The following is a 27,536-nucleotide window of genomic DNA, read 5'->3' as shown; positions in this document are numbered from 1 at the left end:
GCTATATAGTCACAGAAAGATTGTCCTGATTCATCTGAGCATTAAGTGAAGTATAAAGGCAGACTTTTGGAGTGATCCAGGGAAAATGTACTACCTACTACCACTAAAGGGTAGTAGTAATGGGGTTCAGATGAAATGGATAAATTTGAGAAATATGAAAAACTAACGATACCGTGGGCTGTGTTGGTAGTGCAGGACATGGATAAGAGCATCTTGTGTCTCTGAGTTCCAGGTTTGCTTATAGTAGGCATTCAGTAAATGTTTTTTGAATAAATGAATGAAATGGGTAATTTTGGTGATGATCAGAGTTTATAAACTAACATACTTCTTTTCTTACTACTGCATGTTTTTAGACATCTGAGTATTGTTGTTATGAGCATGTAGTGGTGGAATTTTCACATAAGTCTATTTAAAAAGTTGCTGGACAGACTGTCAAACTGTTTTCTTAAATTTCCCCTAAGGTCACGCATGTGCAGACCTCCTGAGAGAATTTAAGTCTTCTCAATTCTTAATTCAGGTGCTCTTTGTGGTATCTCATAGGATACTTTTTTCTTGTAGTCACATAACATTGAACCATATTAAAACTTCATACAGGCCCTTTTGAAGATTTTATTTGGTCTTTTGTTCTGAAGATAGTAAACTGAATCTTTTTTGAGAGAGAGAGAGTGCGAGAGAGAGAGCATGTGCATGCATGCGAGGGAGTGACAGAGGGAGAGATAATTTTTTTTTTTAAGTTTATTTATTTTGAGAGAGCACACACTTGCATGCAAGCAGGGAAGGGGCAGAGGGAGAGGGAGAGAGAGAATCCCAAACTGATAGTGTGGAGCCCTACATGGGGCTCAAACCCATGAACTTTGAGATCTGAGATCGTTAACCTGAGCTGAAATCAAAAGTTGGACGCCTGATTAAGCCACCCAGGCACTCCAGGGAGGAGAGAGAATCTTAAGCAGACTCCGTGCCCAGCGTATAAGCCCGACTTGGGGCTCGATTTCATGACTGTGAGATCATGACCTGAGCTTGAAACTGACTCAACCACCCAGGTGCCCCTATAATAAATGGAATCTTAACTCTAACATGACCTCATCGGTATATTTTGAGAAATGGAATTTGTTGGGGAGGAAAATTTACCTCTAAAGGTTCTTTTAGGTTGGTCCAACAATTAAATTGATGTGAGACAGATTAATAGGAGAAAATCAACATAATTATGTGTATAAGGGGGCTCCATAAGAATATGAGTCCCATAGGTAGTCAGGCAATTGAGGCTTATATGCCATTCAGAGCTAAGGAGAAGGGGGGTGGTGGGATCAAGGACGTCAAAGGGAAGGAAGACAGTTTGCAGGAAAATGAGAAAGTAAATGTTTGCTGGCCCATACAGAAGGAATAGAACACAGAGCAGTGGAATTTAATAGACTTTTCTGAGTTCATTCTTGTCTACCACACCTAGTTCATATTCTCGTGTATCTGTCTCTGGTGCTAGCTCCCTTCCAAGCAGGTCTTCCATCTAAATTCTAGGCAGTTAGGGGGAAGGCCAAACGTTCTTCTTGAGCTTTTTTTTTCTTGAAAATAGCCTATGATCCACATGCTAAAGGGACACATTTTGGAGTGGCAAATTTTGCTCCTCTACAAATTTAATTGACAAAATTGCTTGTGACTTTCAAAAATCATCATGGGGAAGATTGAGAATCTCCGTGGGCAAGCAGGAAGGATGAGAGAGGAAGGATGGAAGTGTTCTTCAAGTTGGGTTATGTGAGATCTGTATGAGAGATTGCTTTAGTCCCCTGCGACTCAAAAATTTAGTCTGCTTTCCTGCAGTATTTCTATCATTTGGTCAACATTAGAAGTGCAAATTCAAGCCCTCTACTCCAGGGCCTGATGAATTGTAATCACTGGGGGTAGGGCCTGGGAATTTAGCCCCTCCCACCCAGGTGATTCTCCTCCCTAAAAGTTTGAGAAGAACTGCACTAGACTAGACAAATAGGAAGGGAGGATTAAGTCAATCTGTTTTCTCTTTTTAGGAGTATGATTAACTCCTGTGTTTAGGAGTATATGCCTTGGACAATCCTAAAAATCAGGTTTCTTCTAAAGCTGGTTGTTTTCAAACTTTAGAACACTCCAGAATCACCTGAATGCTTAAATTAGGGATTGCTGGGCCCACCTTCACAGTTTACTGTACTGGCATAGGGTTCAAGAATTTGTATTTCTAATTTCTCTGCGCTTTGGGAACCACAGTTGGATAGCCACTGCTTTGACAAGTGTAGTGGTAAGGAAGGTACATCGAGCATGGAATGGGAAGATGGGGGTTCTGATTCTGGCAGGATCTTGTCACCAGCTAGTGGTTTTCTAGACCCAAGATTCTGTATTATGGGAAGGAAGTAGGGGATGAGACTATACTTCTAATATTCCTTGATTACATATTGGAAAAGGTTAGTGTTAGATAGTTGTTGGGTACCTGTTTTCTACCTGTGTGCCCCTCTCCTCCCAAAATTGCAAAATTGTTGCTATTGGGTAATTTTAGAATCAAAATTTATACAATCACAATTATTATTATTAAAAATTTTTTTAAACCTTTATTTATTATTGAGAGACAGACACAGAGCATGAGCAGGGAAGGGGCAGAGAAAGGGGGAGACACAGAATCTGAAGCAGGCTCCAGGCTCTGAGCCGTCAGCACAGAGCCCGACGTGGGGCTCGAACTCACAAACTGCAAGATCATGACCTGAGCCGAAGTCAGATGCTTAACTGACTGAGCCACCCAGGTGCCCTACAATCACAATTATTAATACAACTAAAATTTGGGGGAGAATGATAGTACAAAATGCATGAGCTTGGAATTCAGGCTGTTCTGAGTCCTTTTTTTTATGTTTATTTAAAAACAATTTTTTAAAATATTTATTATTGAGAGACAGAGAGAGACACATGTGCATGAGCACGGGATGGGGCAGAGAGAAGGGAAGACATAGACTCTGAAGCAGGCTCCATGCTCTGAGCTGAAAACACAGAGCCTGATGTGGGGTTCGAACTCAGAAACTGTGAGATGACCTGAGCCGGAGTCGGATGTTTCACCAGCTGAGCCACCCAGGCGCCCCAATGTTTATTTATTTTTGAGAGAGAGAGAGAGAGAGCGAGCAGAGGAGGGGCAGAGAGAAAGAGACACAGAATCTGAAGCAGGCTCCAGGTCTGAGCTGTTATCACAGAGCCCCATGTGGAGCTCAAACCCATGAACTGTGAGATCATGACCTGAGCCAAGGTCGGGCCGTTAACCTCCTGAGCCACTCAGGTGCCTCCAGGCTGTTCTGAGTTCTGATTAATCTCTGTTCCATCAGTTGTGAGACATTGAGCAAGTTATTATTATTAGTACTATTTTATTATTAATTTTTAGTGAGCTCTGCACCCAGTGTGGGGCTTGAACGCACAACCCTGACCGAGATCAAGAGTCACATGCTGTACTGACTGAGCCAGCCAGGCACCCCGAGCAAGATATTCTAACCTACCTAAACTTTTGATGTCTTATGCATGGACAATGAAATGCTGTGCACCCTAGGATTCTAGCAAATGCTTGTTCCTTTCCTTCTGTTTATGGAAGGATGTAGTTTAAAATAATTTAAACAATTTATTTCCCCAGGTTCAAAATGGTGAATGAAAATAATTGGATTGACAAAGGGGTAAAAATTATTTGGGATTAATTGTATGCAAAACACAATCTTTCATAGTATAATTTGATCAGTAATGAGTGGTGCTCACCAGATTTTCTTAATGTAGATTCCAATTTTTTTTAACGTTTATTTATTTATTTTGAGAGAGAGAGAGTGAATGAGCAGGGGAGGGGCAGAGAGAGAGGGAGAAAGGATCCCAAGCAGGCTCAGCTCACCAGAGAGCCTCACGCAGCGACTTGGTCCCACGACCCTGAGATCATGACCTGACCAAATCAAGAGTTGGTTGCTTAACTGACTGAGCCACCCAGGCTCCCCTCATTGGTTATATTTTATAAGAAGGTTGTGACTAGAAAGTTGTTTATAAAAGTGGCTTGTAATGGCCATTTTTTTTTTTCTATTTAAAATGTTGGTATAGGACTTACAGAATTTTTTGCTGGGCTTTTACCTGAATGAATTTAATTAATGGCCCTAATGCAGCTGAATGTAAGCAGATTGGTTTACACAGAGTGGTTTAAATCTGTTTAGAATATTTTTATTATGTTAGGATTTCCCATTTACCACAGATGGAATCTTAGCATATTTGAATGTGTGCTTCATCACAGAAGACAAATTACAGCTCTGGAGTCCTTCCTTGTCTGTAAAATGGGATACTTTTCTGATAATTTAATGTATAGCATTACTGTAATTAACACTTTTATAGTACTGTAAAAATACGGTTATTGCTTTACTTTCTACTTGTGCTATACAAGTCTCTTGGTGATGGAAATTTTAAGTTCTAATAGATTTACTAGTGTCTTTCTTTTAAAAGCCTGAACGTACTTTCTCCCTGTAGTGCTTGAAAGAACTGCCTATGTGCAAACTTTTATATTCTTCAAGACCTGTGCCAGAAGTGGTGCTTGCTGTTTATGCATATGCCTGAAAGGGTGTCCGTGTAATAAACAGCAGTCCCTTAAGTGCTCACTTGGTACTTGAAGGCTTTGTCATTATTAGGAATTGTCGAGGTTGCATTGCTTGCCTTCTGTGTGAATCTACCCAGCCACTCTGGGTTATTGATTGAGGTAAGGAGCTGCCTGTGAAACTGATTTAAAATATTTCCTTTCCCTGATTTATTTAGTCACATGTTTGTGCTTTTTTGTATTTGATCCCAAAATACCAAAATACTTCGTAATTTTGCAGGTTAAATTTCTTCTTGGTAAGATAACTCTGAGGTTTTTGTGTGAATCACTACAGTCTGTACTTTTGTGTTGGTAACATCTGAAAGTTTGTATTTTCTCGCTACTGAACAGTCCTGAGAACAAGTTTATTGGAAGAGATTTTCACTGGAATATTAGATTAATTTCCTCGATAAGTCAGAAACTGTTATTACAGTATATTTAGCTTGGTACATAGTAGACATTTGCTATATGTTTTTAAATTGGTAGGAAAAAATCTTAAATGTTTTTCCTTTTTAATGCAGACAATATTGCAAAGACTTAACGACAATTGTGTGAGAATTTTAAAGGACAAAACTTCAGTGTTGAATTAAGTTTAAATTTATCATTGAAGCACGTTTATCATTGAGGACCAACATGGCTGGATTAATGACCCAGAGAGTGCATTGTTTGTGGTGAAGAATTGTCATGTTACTTTTCTTTTTGGAAGTGTTGGGTGGCATAAGTAAGCTGTGTGGTATAAAAATTCGGCAGCCTTTTTTTGAAAGTTTTATACAACTCAATTATTAAAAAAAAAACAAAAAAACAAAACTTAGTTACTTAATTTGTGTTAGATGTCCACTTGAAAAAGCAGCATATTTCTTTGTAATTCTTTTTTTTAAAAAAATGTTTGAGAGAGCCTGTGGGAGCAGGGGGAGGGCAGAGAGAGAGAAAGAGAGTGTGGTGGGGCCTGACCCCACAAACCATGAAAGTAGGACATGAGCCAAAATCAAGAGTTGGGCGCTCAACCCTCTGAGCCACCGAGCCACCCAGGCGCGCGCTCTTCTTTGTAATTCTTAACATTAAAAAACTAATAAACTTTATAGAATGTTTTAGATTTACAGAAAAATTGAGGAGTTAATAGAGTGTTCCCATATTCTGCCCCCTTTGCCCTCTTAACGTTTTGCATTAGAGTGGTACAAGGCACGCTTGTTATACTTAATTAACGAATATGAATGCAAGATGATTAACTAAAGTCCACAGTTTACATTCAGTTTTTTGTGTTTATAGTTCCGTAGGTTTTGACAGACTTGTAATGTGGTCTGTCCTTACAGTATCCTGTAGAATAGTTTCAGCTCTTTACAAGTTACCTGTGCTTCGCCTATTCATCCTCCTCCCCTCCGTCTGAACCCCTGGCAACCACTGACCTTTTTATTGTTTCCACAGTGTTGGCTTTTGCAGAATGTCATATGGTTGGAATCATATCACATGTAGCTTTTTCAGATTGGCTTGTTTCTCTTAGCAATGTGCATTTAAGTTTCCTCCATGTCTTTTCTTGGCTTGACCATGCATTTTTTTTGTTGTTGTTGCTGAATAATGTTCCACTGTGTGGATATACAACAGTTAATCCACTTTAACCCATTAGAGGACATCTTGGTTTCTTTCAGGTTTGGGAAATAATAAATAAAGCTGCTATTAAACATTTGTGTGTAGATTTTGTATGGACATGTTTTCAACTTACTTGGGTAAATACCTAGGAGTGTGACTGTTGGATCCTATGATAAAAGTATGTTCAACTTTGTAAGAAACTGCCAGTGTCTGTCTTCTTAAAGTGGTTGTACCATTTGCATTTTCCCCAGCAGTGAATGAGAGTTCCTGTTGCTCTGTGTGCTCATAAGCATTCGTTATTGTTGTTTTTCAGATTTTAGCCATTCTACTAGATGTGTGGTGGTGTTTCATTTTAGTTTTAATTTGTCATTCCTTAAAGACATATGATATTGAGCATCTTTTCCATGTGCTTCTTTGCCATCTGTATATCTTTAGGGTGGTGTCTAGATTTTTTGCCATTTTTAAATTGAGTTGTGTTCTTATGTTGATAATTGTTACTGTTATTTAAGAGTTCTTTGTATATTTTGGATACAAATCCGGTATCAGATCAGTGTTTTGCAAATAATTTCTCCCAGTCTGTGACTTGTCTTGATTTTTTGTTTTGTTTAAATTGGCAAATGATGGTCAGGAATTGGGCTTACGATCTAGTTTAGGTAAGGGGTTAGAATTTTGTATTTCAAATATAAAATAAGTTTAGGAATGTTTATAAATAAATCACATCCTTGTCACCTACCTTTTATTTTGTGATCATAAGAGCAAATCCAGCTAATTTTGGAAATATTGGGGCAATTTCAAAGTAGAAAAAGGATACTAGTTATCTTGGGGATTAACATTTCAGTGCATTTCCTTAATTTTTCTTCTTTATCCTGTGTTACAGTTACATGTATTTCTTCATCTTGCTTTTATGTGTAATGCTTTGTCACAAAACATAGGTCATTCACCTCACTTCATTTTTTTTTATCATCTCACATCACATCATTACAAGAAGAAAGATAAGTACAATACTTAGAAACTATATTCACATAACTTTTATTACAGTATATTTTTCTGTCTTATTGTTATTAATCTTTTATTGTGCCTAATTGATAAACTTCATCATAGGTAAATATATATAGGAAAAACCATAGTGTATATGGTTTAGCACGGTCCCTGGTTTTAGGCATCCACTGGAATTCTTGGAATGTTTTCCTTGCAGTTAAGGTGGGAGACTACTGTACTTCCTTTTCATAGACTCCTGGAAGTAGAATCTGGATCAAAGATATTTTTAAAATGTATATTTTATTTATTTTGAGAGAGAGTGAGAGAGTGCAGAGCCTGACATGGGAGTTGATCCCATGAACCGTGTGGTCATGACCTGAGCCGAAATCGAGAGTTGGTTGCTTAACTGACTGAGCCGCCCAGGCGCCCCTGGATCAAAGATTTAAGACTCTGGGTGCATGTTACCTGTTTTTTTCTAGTCTGTTAATTTGTATGTTACATTAAGGAGTTTAATGATGTGTGCAGCTTAACAATTTTTTTGTGGCATCTTCTTTAAATTTAATTTTTATTTTAAAATATTGATAAGAAACTTATTTGTAATCCCAGCTCCTGAAAAGGCATTCCTATACTTTAATTGTTTATCAAAATTGTTGAAGCTTTCTTTACTTTTCCCCAAGTATAAACAGACATAGCTATGCAGACATGTCTCACTCTGAAACAGTCATGTTATATGTTACCTACAAGTTGTCTTTTCCATTTATTTCATGGACATCTTTTTAGGTGGTTATATATGTACACCTACTGCATTCTTTTTGTTTAAATTTTAGTATTTATAAATTTATGCTGCGTTCCTTTCAGTTGCTGTATAATATACCATTTGGAATATCCTTTCTTTAACCATTTGTCCATTAGTTGAGCAAATATATGCTGAGTACCTGTCATGTACTAGTTATTAGAGATAAATATTAACAAATAGGACATACTGGAATCTGGGGCACCTGCATTGGTTAAGTCTCTGACTTCTGCTCAGATCATGATCTCCCAGTTTGTGAATTTGAGCCCCGCATAAATTAGACTCTTTGCTGATAGCTCAGAGCCTGCTTGGGATATCCTCCCCCCCCTCCCCCTCCCCCCTCCCTCTCCCTCCCTCTCCCTCCCTCTCCCTCCCTCCCCCTCCCTCTCCCTCCCTCCCCCTCCCTCTCCCTCCCTCCCTCTCCCTCCCTCCCCCTCCTTCTCCCTCCCTCTCCCTCCCTCTCCCTCCCTCTCCCTCCCTCCCCCTCCCTCTCCCTCCCTCCCCCTCCCTCTCCCTCCCTCCCTCTCCCTCCCTCCCCCTCCTTCTCCCTCCCTCTCCCTCCCTCTCCCTCCCTCCCCCTCCCTCTCCCTCCCTCTCTCTCCCCCCTCTCTCCCCCCTCTCTCCCCCCTCCCCCTTCCTTCTCTCTCCTTCTCTTTCTCCTCCCCCACTTGTGCACACTTTCTCTCAAAATAAACTTAAAAACCTATTGGAATGTAACCTCAAGGAGCTTACATGAAGTTAGAGTTTATATTTGCCTATTTATGCTCACTATTTTTACTTTTCTCCCTTTTTTGTTCTTTTATAGGATATTATATTGGATATCCTTATACATATCTTTATATCTGTGTACTTCTGGTATATTCCTAGCCATGGAATAAAGGGTACATGCTTAAAATGACTAGTTTCAGCCAACTGATGCTATTTTCTTTCATTGTTTTTATTTTGCATTTTCCAAGCCCTTAGAATTGTGCATGTTTTCAGTATTTATTGGCCATTTGTACTACTCTGAACTGCCTCTTCTGATTCTTTGACCATTTGCCTTGTTATGTTGTCTTTTCTTACTAATTTATAAAGGATCCTGTGTGTTCTGGGTTTTTATTCTTTGTCCCAGTTAGACACTGCACATGTTTTCTCCCAGTCTGTTATTTACCTTTTATTTTTCATTTCTCTTTAATTTGGAATTTATAGAAAAGTTGTAGCATTTATATAAAGAAGTACTATGTGACCTTCAGTCATATTCTTCAAATGTTACCATTTTACTATATTTGCTTTTCTCTTTTTATCATTTAAAAACGTACATACTTTTTCTGAGCAGTTTGAGAGTAAGTTGTAATAGATATGATGCTCCTTTACACCTAAATAGTATATATTTCCTCAAAACAATTTTTTTCACATTAGCACACTGCAGTTAAAAACTCATGGAATTAAGGGCACCTGGGTGGCTCAGTCGGTTGAGCGTCCAACTTTGGCTCAGGTCACGGTCTCATGGCTTGTGAGTTTGAGCCCTGTGTCGGGCTCTGGGCTGACAGCTCAGAGCCTGGAGCCTGTTTCGGATTCTGTGTCTCCCTCTCTCTGCCCCTCCCCTGTTCACACTGTCTCTGTCTCTCTCAAAAATAAAACATTTTAAAAAAATCATGGAATTAATGTTGATACAGTATCTATTCTATAAGTCTTACTCACATCTCACCAGTTGTCCTGTAATGTCCTCTAAAGGGAAGGAAAATCCAGGATTTTGCACATTGCATTCAGTTGTCATGTCTCTTCAGTCCTTTTTAGCCTGGGACAGTTTCTTATCTTTCTTTGTGTTTCATGGTATTGATACTTTTGAAGGCGAGAGAGGAGTTACTTTGTGGAAGTTCCCACATTTTGTGCTTGTGTGGTGTTTCCTCATGTTTAGATTCAGGTACTGCACCTTTGGGGGGAGGAGAACCATAGAAGTGATTTCTTTTTTTTCAGTCTCTTGTGATCAAGAGCCCCATTATTGACGATGCTTAACCTTAACCATTTGGTTGAGATGGTGTCTGCTACTTTGTCCACTGTGAGGTTACTTGTGGGAGATACCTGGTAAGTTTCCTGTGGAGTTTAGAGGTTTTGAGTCTGTGATTATGGAAATAGCCTACTGTTCCTTAAACTTAATGCCCACTAGTTTTAGCATCTGTTGGTGATTCTTGCCTCTTGAATGAATTATTTTTAAAAAATTAAAAAATTGTTTTAATGTTTATTTTTTGAGAGAGAGACAGAGCACGAGTGGGGTAGGGGCAGAGAGAGAGGGAGACACAGAATCTGAAGCAGGTTCCAGGCTCTGAGCTGTCAGTACAGAACTTGACACGGGGCTTTAACTCACATATTGCGAGATCATGACCTGAGCTGAAGAATTGAGCCACCCAGGTGCCCCTTGAACGAATTATTAATATGATTTAGCAAATGGTGATTTTCTAGTTCCATCATTATCTTCTATGTTAGATGGCTTTGTTGTAAGGGAGAGCTTTTCCTTTGGGTGTATATTTTCATATTATGAATTCATGAATTTTTAGCTTATTCAAGAGATTATAATCATTTATTTGCCATTATATCTTGGTGCTCAAATTGTATGAGATTTGTCCAGTTGATGATTAGCTTTGATTACATATACGAAAAAAAAAAAACCAACTACAAAAATACGCTAATTTTTAATGTGTTGATCTCTTTAGGCTTCTGGATTTTATAATGTATTTAGGGGAAACTCTCTTTTGCCTTAACTCTGCCTCCCTACTTTTGATCATCTCAGCCCCATGATTTTCTAACCTTTATGGCTTGCCTTCTGATCATTCCATTGCTTCTAAGCACCACACTTGGGGAGTGGCTGGGAATAGAGGGAAAAAGTTGCAGAGAAGAACAAGGAACAGTGTAATGTTTACTGTGCGTAGTCCAAAACACAACCATTAAGGCATGGACACTTTGCTTGTGGAAATTTAACCCTTGGAAATGTATATTCTTTTTTTGTTTTTTAATTTTTTTTTTTTAACGTTTATTTATTATTGAGAGAGACACACACACACACACACACACACACACAGAGCATGAGCAGGGGAGGGGCAGAGAGAGGGGGAGACACAGAATCCAGAGCAGGCCCCAGGCTCTGAGCTATCAGCACAGAGCCCAATGCGGGGCTCGAACCCATGAACCATGAGATCATGACCTGAGCTGAAGTGGGACGCTTAATGCGCTGAGCCACCCAGGCACCCCCCCCCCCCTTTTATATCATACCACCTTACTTATTTTCTTTATGGATGGCACTTAGGTTTTCTGGAAATGTTTGCTCATTTGTTGTTCGTTAATACTCAGTAAAATGTACAAGCTTTTTGATTTTTGGCCTTTGTCCATCTTTAGAGTTTATCCCGTCTCAAAGGCACATGTTAATGCTTTTTAGACTCAGAGTACCTTCCTTTGCCATGCCCAGGGGACTAGGCTGTATGAATTTAAGGACTTCTATGAGGGCCACGTGTATTGTTTAGCTTTGTATCCACAGAAGCTGGAATAGCAGTAGTGTACAATATGGCATCATCTCAGCAAACATTTGTGAAATGATGGATGATTTACATTTATTGTGACTGTGGTAAGCACTGGAATGACAACCTGTTGGTTTTTCACTTGAGAGTTACGGTTGAGGCTCATAGTCCAATGTGTTTTTTGTTTGCTTATTTATTTTGGGAGAGAGAGAGAGAGAGGGAGAGAGAGAGAGAGAGAGGATCCCAAGCAGGCTCTGCACTGTCAGCACAGAGTCTGATGTGGGGCTTGAACTCACTAACTGTGAGATCATGACATGAGCCGAAATCAAGTGTTGGTTGCTTAACTGACTGAGCCCCCCAAGCACCCCAGTCCAATATGGTTTTTAAAGAGCATATGGCATAGTTACATTATTACTGAGTAATGATACCATTGTATATGGTGTAGTACTTTGAATTTTTTGTAATGGAAGTTTTCAGTTGTGCGATGGCCAGTCTGTCTGGTTTGATGCTGTAGAAAATAACTGAAACAAAGTTTTTAAACAATCTGTGACTCTTAGAGAGTAATCCTTAAACTTGTGTCTGTGAACCACTCTGGCAGAGCAAAAGACACTCGGGCCAACATTTTGTTTGTTTTTATTTTATAGCTGATGTTTCCTTTCAGGTTCTATTTTTGACATAGAAGCTGGGTTGGTACAGGAAGACCAGGCAGCTAGCTGCCCTGACCCCGATTGAGTTGGTCTCACTTGCCGAGGAAGGAACACGTTGGGTACTTGGATAAAACCAGGGGAGAGGAATGATGTGGCTGGAGAGGTGAAGGAATGAGTGCACCTCCTTCACCCTGACGTGCATGGCAAGAAGCTAACTACTGCTTAACTCTTTGCTTTGTTTTGAGTTATTTTTGGAAGAATTCATGTGGTCGAGAATAGAATTTGAGGAAAGTTTATCCCCTCCTGAGTGCCTCACAAGGTGTGCTGGTGAGAAGGTGTATGAATGATGAATTTTATTTACCCTTTGTCCATTTTTAGAATTTGTCCCATCTCAAAGGCACGCGATTAAGTCTTGTTGAACCCTTCTGAATGCTTTCCTCTGCTGCGACCAGCAGCTAGATTCTCTGAATTCAGGGACTTCTCACATTGTTGGTTTTTTTTTTTTTTTTTTAAACCTGGTTGCCTTCCTTTTCCTAAAATGATTTAAAAAGCCCTTTACATATATGGAAGGCTCTGTGCCTGTTAATAGTCCTTTTCTGCCAGTCATTGAAAGGTAAAAGACTTAAAAAAAAAAAATCAAACTGTATAAATTTATTTGAACTTGAGCATCTAACATCTATTAATTTTTTTGTTGAAGTTATTTCAATCAAGATACAATGATGGGGAGCATAAGGGAGGGACAAAATTATATGTACAAAATGGAAACATCATGCGTTGTTAACATGCTGATGATTAAAAAAGAGACAGGTATTGTGTGTGTTTTTAAAAAATTTTATTTATTTATTTACAAAAATTCATTTATATATTTTGAGAGAGAGAGAGAGAAAGAGAGAGAGAGAGAGAGTGAGTTGGAAAGAAAGGGAGAAAAGGGGGAGGGGCAGAGAGAGAATTCCAAGCAGGCGCCACACTGTCAGCAGCTCCAGGCTGGGCTTGAACTCATGAACTGTGAGGTCACGACCTGAGCCAAAATCAAGAGACATGAAACTGACTGAGCCACCCAGGCACCCCAGGTGTTGTTTATTATACAACCACTAATACAGAGGTGATTTTGCTGATTACATGTTTCTGTGGAATGTCATGGTAACTCCATTTGGCAGGTAGGAAAAACGCACACAAAAGCAATTTAATTTATCCAACGTTAAATAGAAAGTTAGAAAATTAGAAGAATCCTATAGATTTTCTTACGCTACCTAATATTTTATCCAGTTAGTTGAGATGTATATAGAACCTCAAAGAGGACTGACAAAGTACTTAGTATAGTTTCCTAACAGTACATAGTAACTGCTCAATTAAATCTTGGCATATAATTATTCAGGGAGAGGATTTGTTCTAGTTACTGGTAATGTTTATTTTGATGATACTTGTTTTTTGAGCATAGAAACTCTGATACTTGTATTAATGTTGGTGAGAGGAAAATTAATTGAATTTCAGCACAAAACTTTAGCAGGTATTTTGCAGTATAGACTTTTGTTTTGGATTTATACTTTCTTGACTTTAGGCTACCCTGGGTTTTAACAAAAAAAATTTTTTTTAACGTTTTATTTTTATTATTGAGAGACAGAGAAATACAGAGCATGAGCAGGGGAGGGTAGAGAGAGGGGGAGACACAGAATCCGAAGCAGGCTCCAGGTTCCGAGCTGTCAGCACAGAGCCCGACACGGGGCTCAAACTCACAAACTGAGACCATGACCTGAGCCAAAGTCGGTCGCCCAACCAAATGAGCCACCCAGGCGCCCCGGCTACCCTTGGTTTTTAGATGGGAGAAATTGAATCTCTGAATCTGTCTTCTTCAGGGGCCTGTCTCTTCCTTTGTAGGCTATTTTGCATAGAGGTCTTATTGTATTAATACTAAGTTTACTTCAGTATTTGGTAGTAGATGATTTGTATAGTATTAGGAGTGAAATGTTTTAATATATTGTTGCAGTGAGGATATATTTTTATTTTGAATTTTTATTTATGTATTTGTTTTTTGAAGATTTTATTTTTAAGTAAGCTCTACACCCAACTTGAGGCTCGAACTTAAAATCCCGAGAGCAAGAGTTCCATGATCCACTGACAGCGCCAGCCAGGCACCCAGAGGATATTTTTGATATAATTTTGACGTGAACATTATATAATGATTAAATTTCTGCTTTTAAATATTAATGGCTGGAAATATTTTAATCTTTATATGCCAGGAATTCTGGGATCTTCATGTTGCCCCCTTCTTATACAGCTGCTAGTGTAGATGGAAGTTTATCTCAGTGTTAATAAATGCCATCACCCATTCCCTTCCCCCAATCCTTACTCTGGAGCCTAGTTTGCCTGCAGCTGCAATGGTAGGCATCTTTCAGGAAGTGACCTTGGCTTGTATTAATCAAATTCAGAACACACAGAAAAGCTTCTTGCTAACATGCTGACTTGATGTAAAATTTTATCGCATCCATTTTCTTTCAAAATGAGGCCATCTTGTAAAAAGAAGATATACAGAAGACTCCTCTAATTTAATGTATAAAAGACGCTTCTGCAGGCCATGTTAAAAAAAAACTACTGGATTTTAAATGTGTAGATTTTTTTATTGGCAAATATGCATAAACGTCATGAAGGCTTAGGAGTTGTTACTAGAAAATTACTTGTTTTAATGCTAAATTAAAAAACTTTATCTGTATCAAGTTTCTTTATTTACTGATTTAACAACTGACATTAAATTGCTGTGGAAACTTTATACACTATGGATTTATTTTGAATTTCTTTAGCAACAGTTATATATAAAGTAAGGCACTTTTGTATATTAGTTACCTTCGGATGTTCAGAAATGACTAGTTTCTTAATCTTGCTAGCTTGGGTAAGAAAATGAGTATGTTACGTGAAATCATTTTCTTAGGCAGTGGTAGTGGCTACAGGGGCTTCTAAATAGAAGTTTAAAATTTTAAAGCCAGTAAGACTGCTAAAATCTGACCGCCATGTATTAATGAAAAATATTGCTAACTACCGATTCACACATCTGCTTATTTAGGATTTAACAGATCATTCTGATAGAGTAGTTAACATAGCTGTTTCACTTTTATCATGTAATGCTTCAAAGAAATCTCATTCTTAAATGTAGGATAATTAAGGTGTGTATGGGTACAGATCTTCATTTTACCCTTAATGTTAAATATAGAATGTTGAAAATAGTATTTAATGGATTAGTTTAGTGATGTTTACTGCATTTGTAGATTTACATAAAACGAATGAATGAATGAATGAATGAATGAATGAATGAATGAATTAGGGAGCAGTTGTGTGTATTGCCAAAGAGATCACCCTTGAGTTTATTGTATGAAAGATCACTCCTTGGTACTAAAGTGTTAGGAGAGGTGAAATATGGGAAAAGAAAGCTTTAAACCTTAGGAGCTATACCTGCATTTTGCTGGATGCAGAGTATGAAAAGGACAGGCGTGTTGCATGTGTATATGAATGATTTGGAGAAGAGGTGGGGAATTTATGTCGATAAAAAATTGGGATGTAGATAAATACTTAAGTGTCTTAATTATCTGAGTTATTTTTAAGGCATTATTGGAAACACAACCAATGTCTTTCATCATATTATAAATTGTTCTTAGAATTGCAGCCTCTTGGAGATAAATCTTTGTCCTTAACCTGCCTAAGTTCACTCTTTGCCTTGATTTGATACTAGCATTAATGATTAGTTTGTTAGATATTACAGGATACAGAAACTGGTTTCAAGGAGAAAGATAATTGCTTGATCATTTCTTCCCTCACATGCCTGCTTAAAATACATGGTCTTAAGTAAAATTGTCACCTTGAACTTAAAAAATGTTCTTTGCCTTCTCCCACTCCTTCCCCCCTCGAAAAAGAAGAAGAAAAAATGAGAAAGAAAAGCCTACCAGGAAAGGAATATATGCAGTTCCGGTAGCCAATGAGTTAATGTTCATTTGCAGCCTGAGGGGTCAGCGTACAGTGTCTGTTTTCTGATTGGCTGCTAAGAGGTGAAATTGAAACCACTGTAAACTTTTGACCCTGTAGCAATTCTTGTGGAACGCCTTCCACTGGTGGAGCCCAGAGCTTCGCTCAGCTCTCCACCCAACCCTCCCACCCCCTTTCCTGTATTTATTTTGTGTGATCGTGCAGTACTGCATGCAGTGTTTCCAAGAGAGGGGAGAGGGAGGCAGCACGAGCACCGGCAGGCGACTTGCTTGCATGGCTGTGTTAGTAACCACGTTGGCGCTAACTGCAGCTCGGCCAAAGATACCGGGGCTTGTTAATAAACTGGGCTGCCGACTGGAGTTTTTAGTTTTCCCCTTCACCTCAAGGTAATTTTAAAAATGCAGAAGGGTTGTATTTACTGCCAGTGCTTATCTGTGGATAGCACCATTGTGTAAGCAGAATTTTCTAGATATGTTGAGTTAAAAATACCTTTCATTTTTAGCAACCTGTATGTATACCCCATTAAAATTTCCTATGTCTCCTGTACTTTTTCCACAAACGGCTAACATTTTACAATTTTTTTTCTTCTTTGCCTTTGTCTTCTATTATAAAGAAAAGGCATTTTGGTTATGATAACTGTGGAAAATAATTATAGAAGTTATCTGTACATTTGAATTTCATTAATTCTCTCTCTGCTGAAGAAAATGGTTTTGGGTTTGTCTTGTTTTGCATTAAAATAGTGCTTTACAGTTACCATAGCAGTCCTCTGAAAAAGGCAAGGTAGTTCATTCTCATATTCTCATTGGCGGGGGCCTCTCGGTGGCTCAGTCATTTGTGGCCGACTCTTGACCTCGGCTCAGGTCATGATCTCACGGTTCGTGAGTTTGAGCCCCATATCGGGCTCTGTGCCGACAGCTCAGAGCCTGGAGCCTGCTTCGGATTCTGTGCCTCCCTCTCTTCCCCTCCCCTCCCTTGCTTGTCCCCCCCCCCCCCCCCCCCAAATTTAAACATACCACTAGTGGCATTCTACACCTGCTTCTCCTTTTCTGATTAGTTGCAGGTACCATATTTTGCTCATGCTTCTGCAGGCCAGTGTAATGCCTGGCCTCTCCTAGGTACACAGGAAACATTCTGTTGATTTAAATGTCTCACAGAAGGTCACCTCAAGAAGCTGGACTTCCAAAACCTAGGTTTTCTGAAAGCAAGGCTTCTGTTTTCACTGCGTCATTTAAATTTTCATATTGACTCCATATAGAACTAAACATTTATTGCAACTTACTAAATGATGATGTAGAATAAATTATTATAAATCAGCTTAGTCCTTTCTAGTTTATAGCATGAGATTAGTAATACATGTTAACCCTGCCTTACTTTACTAGATGTGTAATTAGAAATAATCCCCCCCTCTCTGTGTCAAAAAGACTTTGGTATTTAAAAAAGTTTGTCATCAATATATTACTGGTGTGCACTTGGGTAGCAAATACATTTTACTTATTATTTATTAGAACACATAATAATGGATAAGTAATGGTAAGGAAAAAATTTTTTTTTTTTTTTTAATTTTTTTTTTTTTTCAACGTTTTTTATTTATTTTTGGGACAGAGAGAGACAGAGCATGAACGGGGGAGGGGCAGAGAGAGAGGGAGACACAGAATCGGAAACAGGCTCCAGGCTCCGAGCCATCAGCCCAGAGCCTGATGCGGGGCTTGAACTCACGGACCGCGAGATCGTGACCTGGCTGAAGTCGGACGCTTAACCGACTGCGCCACCCAGGCGCCCCAGGAAAAAATTTTTTAAACTGAGTTAAGTTTATACAGCTGCAAAAAAAGTGGCACTTTTATAAATAATTTTAAATTTCCATTTGATTTTTAACTTACACTTGGTTTTTTCTTTTCAGTATAGCTACAAATTTGTTGCAATTGACTGCTGCAAGTAAAATCTGTTGTTACAGTTTTGAAAAATGATATATTATTTTTTTGAGACTATTATAAATAATCTCAACTTCAAGAGAATGTTTTATTTATACCAATATCATGTAAACTTTAACCTGAAATTGATGGGTAAATTTATTCCGTAGTGCTTTGGAGAGGAGTGGGCAACAGCTGACTTGACCAAAGATGGTGATTCCCCATCTCTAGGATTTTTAGGGAAATGAGAGAATCCCTCAGAGCACTACCCACAGTAGCATGGCAGGAACAATGAGTTTAATATGATGAATAGCAGAATCCTTGCCCCCTTCCATTTTCAACAGCAAAAGAAGAGTCATGTTCATGGTATTCAGTGGCTTTTTGTACTACTGATGTTGCCAAGCATCAGCATTATATAGTTTGGGTTTTCTTCTGTCAACACCCCTCCCCCAGTTTGATTCTTTGTTCTGGCCTGGAGGCACGTCTTCTCAGACAAGCTATTAACAAAGCTCAGTTTAATTTTTTTTTCTTCCCCATTAGATTTCAAGTGATGCAGGTTTTGATAATGTGGAGCCCATCAATCACATTTTTCGTTAATTCTAGTAGAAAAATTAACCTGCATCTCCCCATATTTAGTATTTTGGGGACACGTCATTTAGTTTTTGTCAGTGTGATTTGACTTGTGTTTGTGATAGACTGAAGTCCAAATTATGAAAAAATTATGCTTATTTTTGTTGAAGGTAAAAAATACAGTCCCAAGAAATCTGCTGGGACTGTTGCCTTTGCAGAACCTTGGTTGTAGACAGGTTAACTGCAGCGTTCCCAGGTTCTATACTTTATAGGATCTAGTGTATAGCACTTTTTATTTACTTATTTTTTAAAGTTTTATTTATTTACCTTTTTAGTAATCTTTATACTCTACGTGGGGCTCGAACTCAGAGCCACGAGATCGAGTCACATGCGCTTCTGACTGAGCCAGCCCGGCACCCCTGTTGTATAGTACTTTTTAGCCTATCTACCCCTGCAGGGTCCTGGTAGGCAAGCCAGTCGTTTGTCTGTGAGTTTCTGGGGACCATTCTAGCCCAACTGCACACTTCTTGGGAGGGGAAATTTTGTGGATAGTGTTTCTTTGGATCCCGGGGGTTATGGGTTAGAGTAGCGTGGGTCCACACTCCTTTGGGTGTCCCCACCAGCAGTGGAACACTTGTGTTCATGTAGGCTCTCTTGCCAACTGTCCATACTAGGGAGCAGTACTCGTTTCCTGGGCCAGTCATTATGGTACCACGTACGTTCTGACTCAAATTCTTTTCCTCCCCACTCATCCTGCTCTGTAGATGCTAACCCTACCCCACGACCTTCCTCCTTCCCCTGGAAAAAGGAGCAAAAACAAAAGAACCATTGCTGAAATGAAACTTGATTTAAAACCAGGCCAGAAAACCTTGGGCTTTCTTAATAGAAGCTCTGCCTTCCTTTCACCCTTCACCTTCTTCTAATTAAATTAGATATCATAAAAATTCAGGTACTAAAACATTGAATTCATTTAGACACTAAAACTAATGATTGTATTTTCTCCCAGTTTTTATTTCAATGTGCTTGGATTTTTTTGTCTTCTCTTTTTGAGAGAGAGGAGAGCAGGGAAAGGGAGGGGGACGCTTAACCAACCGAACCACCCAGGTGCCCCTGTGCTTTGATATTCTTAAATCAGATGTCAGATAGTCTTTTGTTGGCTAATAATCGTTTTTATTTATTGAGCATTTATGCATCAGGTACTGGTAAGTAATTTAAGCATTTCACTTAATGTTCACAAGTGCCTTAATAGGTGTGATCCCCATTTTATAATGAGAAATCTAAGGCTCAAAGCAGTCTTCAGGTTGAGGGGTGCCTGGGTAGCTCCATCGGTTAAGTGTCTAATTCTTGGTTTTGGCTTGGGTCATGATCACGCGGTTTCGTGGGTCCGAGCCCCCACATTGGGCTCTGTGCTAGCAGCGTGGAACCTGCTTGGGACTCTCTCTCTCTGTCCCTCTCTTGCTGCCCCTCCCCTACTCCTGCTATCTCTGTCTCTTTCAAAAATAAATAAACTTAAAATTAAAAAAAAAAAATCTTTAAAAAAAGCCTTGAAGTTGAATATCTAGGTTGTAAGTGAAAGCTGGGCATTAAGTCTAGATCTGGTGTACTCCAAACCTTCCACTCTTCAAACCATTATGCTAACAAGTAGTTATATTATCGTGGATTGAAGATGTTTTCCAAGAACCAGCTCTCTTTTGACATCTCCGTTATAAACCAGAGACTATACTGTAATGAGAAATAGATATGTTAGTAGATATAATAGCTCTTTTTTAGACTTTAATTGCGTGGCATTGATATGCTTACCTGTATTTTCCTCCTTTTCGTTTGTGAACATATGATGTGCTTCCTTCTCACTCCTCAATTTTCTCACCTTTAAATTGGGTTTCAGAAGCGCAACAGACCCTTCGCATGGTGCAGATAGGTTCTGGTTGATTGTCCCTCTCTACTCCACGTGGATTGGCCAAGGCTGTGATATGGAACTTGTATATACATAATTTTTTCTTCACCCCTTTCCAACAGACCTGCAAATTCCAGCATGAATGCAATGAACTTTGGGGCATAATTAGGGCTATTGTCTTGATATATACACCTCTAGAGTTGGTGGTAATCAGATTGTTGCTGTATTGTTACATTTGGAAGTTTGTAAGTGAAGGTGAATGTTTTTTTTATTGGCTTACTTTTTTGTTGCATCATAGCCTGCTCTGTATTTCCTCAAGTACAGAGAAGCTGTTTATATGTTCAGGTATTCTATTGCAGATTATTTTGAAGAACTCCTCATTTTCCTTTCCCATTTAAAAATATGTCTTGTTGGTGACCCAAATGCAGTCTTTACTAGAAGAGGGGGAAAAACATCCATGGTTTTTCTCTCCTTTTTTTCTTCGTTGCTTGCTTGCTTGCTTGCTTGCTTGCTTTATGCATCCATCCACCCACCTATCTGGTAGGTATTTCTGTCTTTGGACTCGGGTATTTAAGCATTCGCTTCTGCCAAGATATCAGTATTGTTTTTAATTGCTAATTGTTGAGTATTTCTTTTGGACAGGAGTTGGTTTCCTCATCTCCTGTTTTGCATTATTCATGTTTACAAACTGTGACACGGTATATTGTATATGCTACACCGGACTTCGTAAACAGAAGTAGTATTGTGTGGCAAAATAAGGCATCACCTCAGATTCCTAGGAGGACTTGTACTTGATAGCATGCTTTGTTTTTGCTTATTTCATGTATGTCCAGAGAAGGGAATGATGGGAAAGGTTAATTTGTGTGTGACTAATAATACTACTTACATGAAGAAAGGGCAATAAAATTCAACATCCCCTCCCCTTTTTTTTGTTCTCAGGATCAAAATACTTGCTGAACAGTGGAGTCAGAGACCAATAAAAATAAGCTCCTACTTGAACGTCATTTGACTGGTTAGCCAGGTAATTCAGTTTTACTTTGACTCAATCCTTTGTAATTTTGTCTTTATCCTGTGAAGATACCCATTTCCTTTCATTTATTATTTAATCTTAAACTCGTGTTACATGTTTTTATCTTTAACGATAGTATGAGTTGACTGAATGGTCTTAAAATGAGCGAGTGAGTATATGTGTATATTCATATATATATGTGTATATATACAAACGTAACTTTTTTAGGGAGGCAGGGAACTATGTGTTATGGTTCAACATGCCCACTTTCCCTTCTGTGTGTATATTTCAATGGTGTGTGTTCAAAATCTGAATAAATTCCACTTATTTTTAATATTTCACCTTGTGAGGACTAGTTTCCCCAGTTTGCGTGTGCTGACATATAATAACTCTTTTCCTAACTCCTGTTGCACTAGGAGAAATGAGAATAGAAAAAGGTGTCTGATAGCCAAGAAAGCAGTTATGCTTTGCTTAGCTAGTTACATTTCTTTTTGTTAGTAATACCATCATTCTTATGGTTAGCTCCGCTTGAAATCTGAGTCATCTTTGGCTCCTCCCTGCCCCCAACCTGATCCATTTAGTAATTTAGTAAACGCGCGATGTCTGGTGTTCTATTTTCATGTCTTCTGTACTTGTGCCACTTTCTGCTAGTATCTTAACTTCCCAGGCCAAGACCCCGTAATTTCAGGCTTGTATTTGTTCACATGTCTCTTTATTCCCTCTTATCTACTGTTTCTAGCACTTGAAATTTTGCTTACACAATTTCCTTACGTACGTCCCTTTTAATTAAGTCTCTGCTATGCTCTAAGCTTTGTGCTGCCATTCCCTGGCTTACGGAAAGAAAAGTACAAACTCCCTTCGCTGACATTTGAAACAGTTCTTTATCTGGGAATCTAGCTAAGCCTCCATCCAGTCTCTGCTCTTGCTATTTCCCCACAAAATCCTTTCATCAATTATGATATATATACATTATATTCTGAATATAGTAGATAACTATCTTCGTAGTATTTATGTTAAAAAAAACCCCTTTTATTTGGAAGTTATTCTAGTAACTTCTGTAAGTTGGAAATTGAGTATAAAAGGACATCTAAATATCCTCTAGCCACATTTGCTCACTTGTTTATTATTTGCATCTGTGTGTGCTGTCACTCCTTCCCACTCTCTCTACTCATGTAGAGTTCTTTTCTGAATTATTTGAGGGGAAGTTACATATATTGAGCTTCTTTCTGCTAACACTTTGGTATTTCCTAAGAATAGGGTCATTCTCTTATATAACTATTGTACACTTATCAACTTTGTAAATGGACGCTGACACATATGTATGGTCTGTCTTCCAGTCTGATCAGTTGACCTTAATAAAGTCTGTTAACAGCATTTCCCTTGCTTCCTGTACAGAATCCAATCTGGGGTCAGGTGTTGTACTTAGTTATTATTTCTCTTTAGCCTCCTTTTTCCTGGAATCTTTCCATAGCCTTTCTTTGTCTTTTATGACATTGACATTTTTGAAGAACACAACCCTTCCCCCTTTTAATAGAATAGTCTTCATTTTATGTCTGTCGGCAGTTGCCTTGTGATTAGATTGAGGCTATGCATTCTTGGCTGGAATACTGTATAGGTGATGTGATATCCTGAGAAAGATGCACAACTTTTGGAGGCACATGATGTCTTTTGCCCCTTATTCTGATGTTAATATTGATTACTTGGCCAAGATGTTGCCAGATTTCTCCACTGTATAGTTTATTTTCCTTCTTTTGCAAGCAATAAGCATTTTATGGGGAGACAGTGCAAGTATGTTTCTCATCACAGTTTGCCCTAGATTTAGCATTCATTGATGATTCTTATCTGATCGAATTTTTCACTGTGATGGTTCCAAAATGGTTATTTTCTGATTCCAGTATTCCCTTCCTACCACCAGTCAGCCCTTGACATTAATGTGTAATCACAAGCCCTGTATATCAGTTTGGACTCATGGATTCCTAGGTTTTGAATTGGTAAATTCATTACCTAATTATTTTGGTTCTCCAGTTGTCCTAGGTTTGGAAAGTGGAACTCTTTTAATCAATCTCTGTGTCCTTGTGGGGAATAGTATTAGAGAGCTAGTAAAATACACATGTTTATACACACATACCTGTATACATAAACATATTTGCACATAAACACATTCATTGTAACATGCATATACATGGGTTAGAAATCGTGACTTTATATCAGTATGTCCAGCTTCACTACCTATCTACAGGGCTCTTTGCACTTATCTTTTCACATTTTTATGTCCCTTTTTTATGCCATGAGAACCTTGGCTCCTAACATTGTCGGTGCATTTACTCATTCGCTCTGTCCTACATACTACATCTAAAATACTTTCAGAATTACTTTGCCCATTTCACCACAATAAACAAACTTACTTCATGTGAGCGGGCAATTTATATGTAGTTCTTCACTTGCTCATAACCCTCTTGCCCAAGACTGAGAATAAATAAATAAATACTGTATTCTTAAATTGCTTGAATCAGCTCTCCTTTCTCCCTCCCCTCCCCTCCCCTCCCCTCCCCTCCCCTCCCCTCCCCTCCCCTCCCCTCCCCTCCCCTCCCTGCTTTTACTTCCTGCTCTTTCTTTCTGCATAAGGTAGTTACGGTATTCGTTCGAAATAAAATCAGGCTCATTTATTTGTTTGAGTTTCAGGGTTTTGTTAATGCTCATTCTCATTCTCATTCTGATTGTCTATTATTTTTATTTTTCCTTTACTTTTACTTATGCTTTTTAATATTTCACCTTGTGAGGACTAGTTATAATATACTAGCAGAAGTATATTTATACTTCTGTCTGTCTGTCTGTCTGTCTGTTTCTCTCTCTCTAATTAGGCCTCACACACAGTGCGGAGCCCAATGTGGACTTAACTCACAACCCTGAGATCAAGACCTGAGCTGAGATCAAGAGTCCGATGCTTAGTTGATGGAGCCACCCAGGCACTCCTGATGGGATTTATTTTTTGAATTTGTAGAAAACGAACATGCTTTCAAAAGTTAAAATTATACAGAAGATACACTTCCCTTCTGTATTTTTTCCTTCCCATTTCCCTCATTTCTCATAGGTAACCAACCTCACTGTTTTGAGTTCAGCCTTCCCTGCATTTCTTTTGGTAATCGCCAGCAGATACATGTTATTTTCTTTTTACTTTTTGTTTACACAAAAATTGTAGCATGTTGCATATACTGTTTTGTGCTTTGCTGTATTTTTTTTTTTTTTTAATTTAAACAGGATAAAATAAAATTTAATAGGCATACATACTGGGAATCCACACAGACGTAGAATTCTGTGTATTTTGCTGTTTTCATTTATTAATATCTCCTGGAAATAGGCCATATCACATCAAAGGGATCTTTCCCATTCATTTGTAAAAATCGTGGTAAAATTTAGGGATGCCTGGCTGGCTCAGTTGGTGGAGTGTGCAACTCTCTTTTTTTTTTTTTTTTGAAGTTCATTTATTTTGATCAAGAGAGCATGTACTCGCATGCAGGGGAGGGGCAGAGAGAGAGAGAGGGCGAGAGAGAATGCCAAGCAGACTCCCCACTGTCAGAGCCCTTGACAGATTGACACGGGGCTCAATTTCATACCGTGAGATCGTGACCTGAGCTGAAATCAAAAGCTGGCTGCTTAACCAACTGAGTCACCCAAGTGCCACAGTGCACCTCTTGATCTTAGCGTTGTGAGTTCAAGCCCCATGTTAGGCCTAGAGCTTACTTAAAAAAGTGGTTAAATGTATATAAAACTTAAAATAGCCATTTAATGCATTAAATACATTCACATTCTTTTGTGACCATCACGCCATTCACTTCCAGAACATTTTTCATCTTTCTAGAATGAAACTCTATACTCTTTAGAGTGATAATTCCTTCTCCCTCCCCCAGCCCCTGTCTCATCTATTTTTTACATAGTTTTCATTACATGCATATTGCATAGTTTATTTAGCAGCATCCTATGTATAGGTATATAGGTTGTTTCCAGTATTTTGTGATGAAAATAATGCTGTAGTGGGTAACTTTGTGAATATACATTTTTGTGTTTTGGGAATGTACCTTCATGATTGATGAGTTCTTAGAGGTGAGACTACTGGGTTAAAGGGTAAATGTGTATGTTGTTTTTGTTAGATATCATTAAATCAAAGTGAGTCCATAAGGATTACACCATTTGAAATTCCAACGAGCAGGGTGGGAGAGCCTATTGTGTTTCTCCATAGTCACACTGTAAAAGCCCTTTCACTTCACAGGGTATAGTTTTTAGATGCATCCACATCAATGCATGTAGCAGTAGTTTTTTTAAATTTCTGAGTAGTTTTCTATTGTGGGAATATACCACAACTTTTAGTTTCTGGTTTTTGGCTATTATGATGAATAAAGTTGCTGTGAACATTCAAGTACAGGTCTCTGCATACATTCCTCCCCTCCCCCTTGAGTAAATAGAATTGCAGGGTCTTAATGTCAAGTGTATGCTTAGCCTATCTATTTGTTTTTGTTTAAGTTTTTTTGAGAGGACAAGTATAAGCAGAGGAGGGGCAGAGGGAGAGAGAATCTCAGGCAGACTCCATGCCCAGCCCTGAACCAAATGAGGGGCTCGACTCCATCACCCTGAAATCATGACCTGAGCTGAAATCAAGAGTCAGACGCTCAACCCTCTGAGCCACCCAGGCACCCCTCAATTTTTCATTTCAATTCTAATTAGAAGACATAGCTTTTATTTATTTGTTTTTTTTTGTTTCAATTTTTAATTTAAATTCTAGTTAAGTGTATGCTTACCTTTATAAGAAAATGTGAAACTCTTCTGAAGTGACTATACCCCTTTTATTGCACCTGCAAGGTAAAAGTTAAGTTTGTATCGTTCCTATTGGGTATTTTCACTTATTAAATTTCAACCATTTTAATGGGATTGGTAGTGTTATTGCATTGTGGCTTTAATTTGCATTTCCATGATGAGTAATGATAGAATAGTTTCTCATTAACCACATTTATCTCTTCTTTTATAAGTCTATTTAAATGTTTTGCCCATTTTTAAAAATTGGGCAGTTTGTTTTCTTATTGTAAAGTTTAAAAAGAATATATATTCTGGCTACAAATTTTTACCAGATACCTTTTAAGGGTAATTTCATCTTTTTTTTGTCCTTCCTTTTTATTTTCTTAATTTTTTGGAAGTACAGGCATTTTGAATTTTCAAGTACAATTTATCAGATTTTTCTTTTGTGATTAGTGCTTTTTGATGTATTAAGAGATCTTTGCCTCCCCATAGGTTATGAAGATCTTCTCTTCTGTTTTCTTGTAGAAGTTTTTATACTTTTAGCTTTTATATATAGGTCTGTGATTCATTTTGATTTAATTTTTGTGTATGGTGTGAAGAAAGGATTGAAGATCAATTTTTAAAATGTGGATATTCTGTTCCAGAGCTGTTTATTGGAAAGATTAACCTTTTTCCATTGTATTGTCTTGGTAACTTAATCAACTGCCTGTATACACGAGGATCTTGTTCTGGTCTTTTTTCCCTTCCACTGATCAATCCTTATGCCCACATACATTGTCCTGATTACTATAGCTTTTATAGTAAGGTCTGAAAGTAAGTAATGTGAAATTTTCAACTTCTTTTTTGGTGGTGATTGCTTTGGCTAATCCACGGCTTTTGCATTTTGATACTAATTTCAGAATCAGTGTGTGAATCCCTACAATTTTTCAACTGCCCTGCAGAATTTGGCTTGCTGGGACATCCTGAATTCTGGTCATTGTCTTGTCAATTCAAGATTGCTGGGCTCTTTTTGGGTTCCTCTTTCTGTGCTGTGATGTGGAAATTGCTTTCTGGCAGAAAAGACTGGGTACTAGCAGTTGCCCCTTTCTCCTCAAATGTTTCCCTAATCTCCGGGACAACAGTTTTTCACTGCCTGTTCTCTGATATCTGAATATAGTTTGTTCTTATGATTTGTCTTGTTCACAGTAGGATGAGAGTTTGTTACTCTCTCGAATTAAAGCAGAAGTCCCATAGCTGATTCTTGAGTTCATTAAAAAAAGGCTCTCCTCATGCTTTGGCTGGGTTACAGTGTTTTTTTTTTTTTTTTATTTTTTAACATAGG

At 38.4% G+C, this 27,536-nt stretch overlaps 1 protein-coding gene across 12 annotated transcripts in view; it reads left to right on the top strand.

The window, feature by feature from the left end:
- The window catches only part of NCOA3 (nuclear receptor coactivator 3), a 137,769-nt gene that overhangs the window by 48,843 nt on the left and 61,390 nt on the right, over positions 1-27,536 (top strand). For 11 of the 12 annotated variants that reach the window (XM_042930746.1, XM_042930743.1, XM_042930741.1 and 8 more), the window contains exon 2: positions 21,358-21,439. The exons of the other annotated variant lie outside the window; for it this stretch is intronic. The gene's annotated coding sequence lies outside the window, so the exon portion shown is untranslated. The remainder of the gene's footprint in view (positions 1-21,357; positions 21,440-27,536) is intronic. 12 annotated transcript variants of the gene reach the window in all.

The sequence above is a fragment of the Panthera leo genome, chromosome A3 (assembly GCF_018350215.1).
Source record: "Panthera leo isolate Ple1 chromosome A3, P.leo_Ple1_pat1.1, whole genome shotgun sequence".
NCBI lineage: Eukaryota > Metazoa > Chordata > Mammalia > Carnivora > Felidae > Panthera > Panthera leo.
The sequence above is the reverse complement of the archived record's forward strand: the minus strand, read 5'-3'. Positions and strand labels throughout refer to the sequence as shown.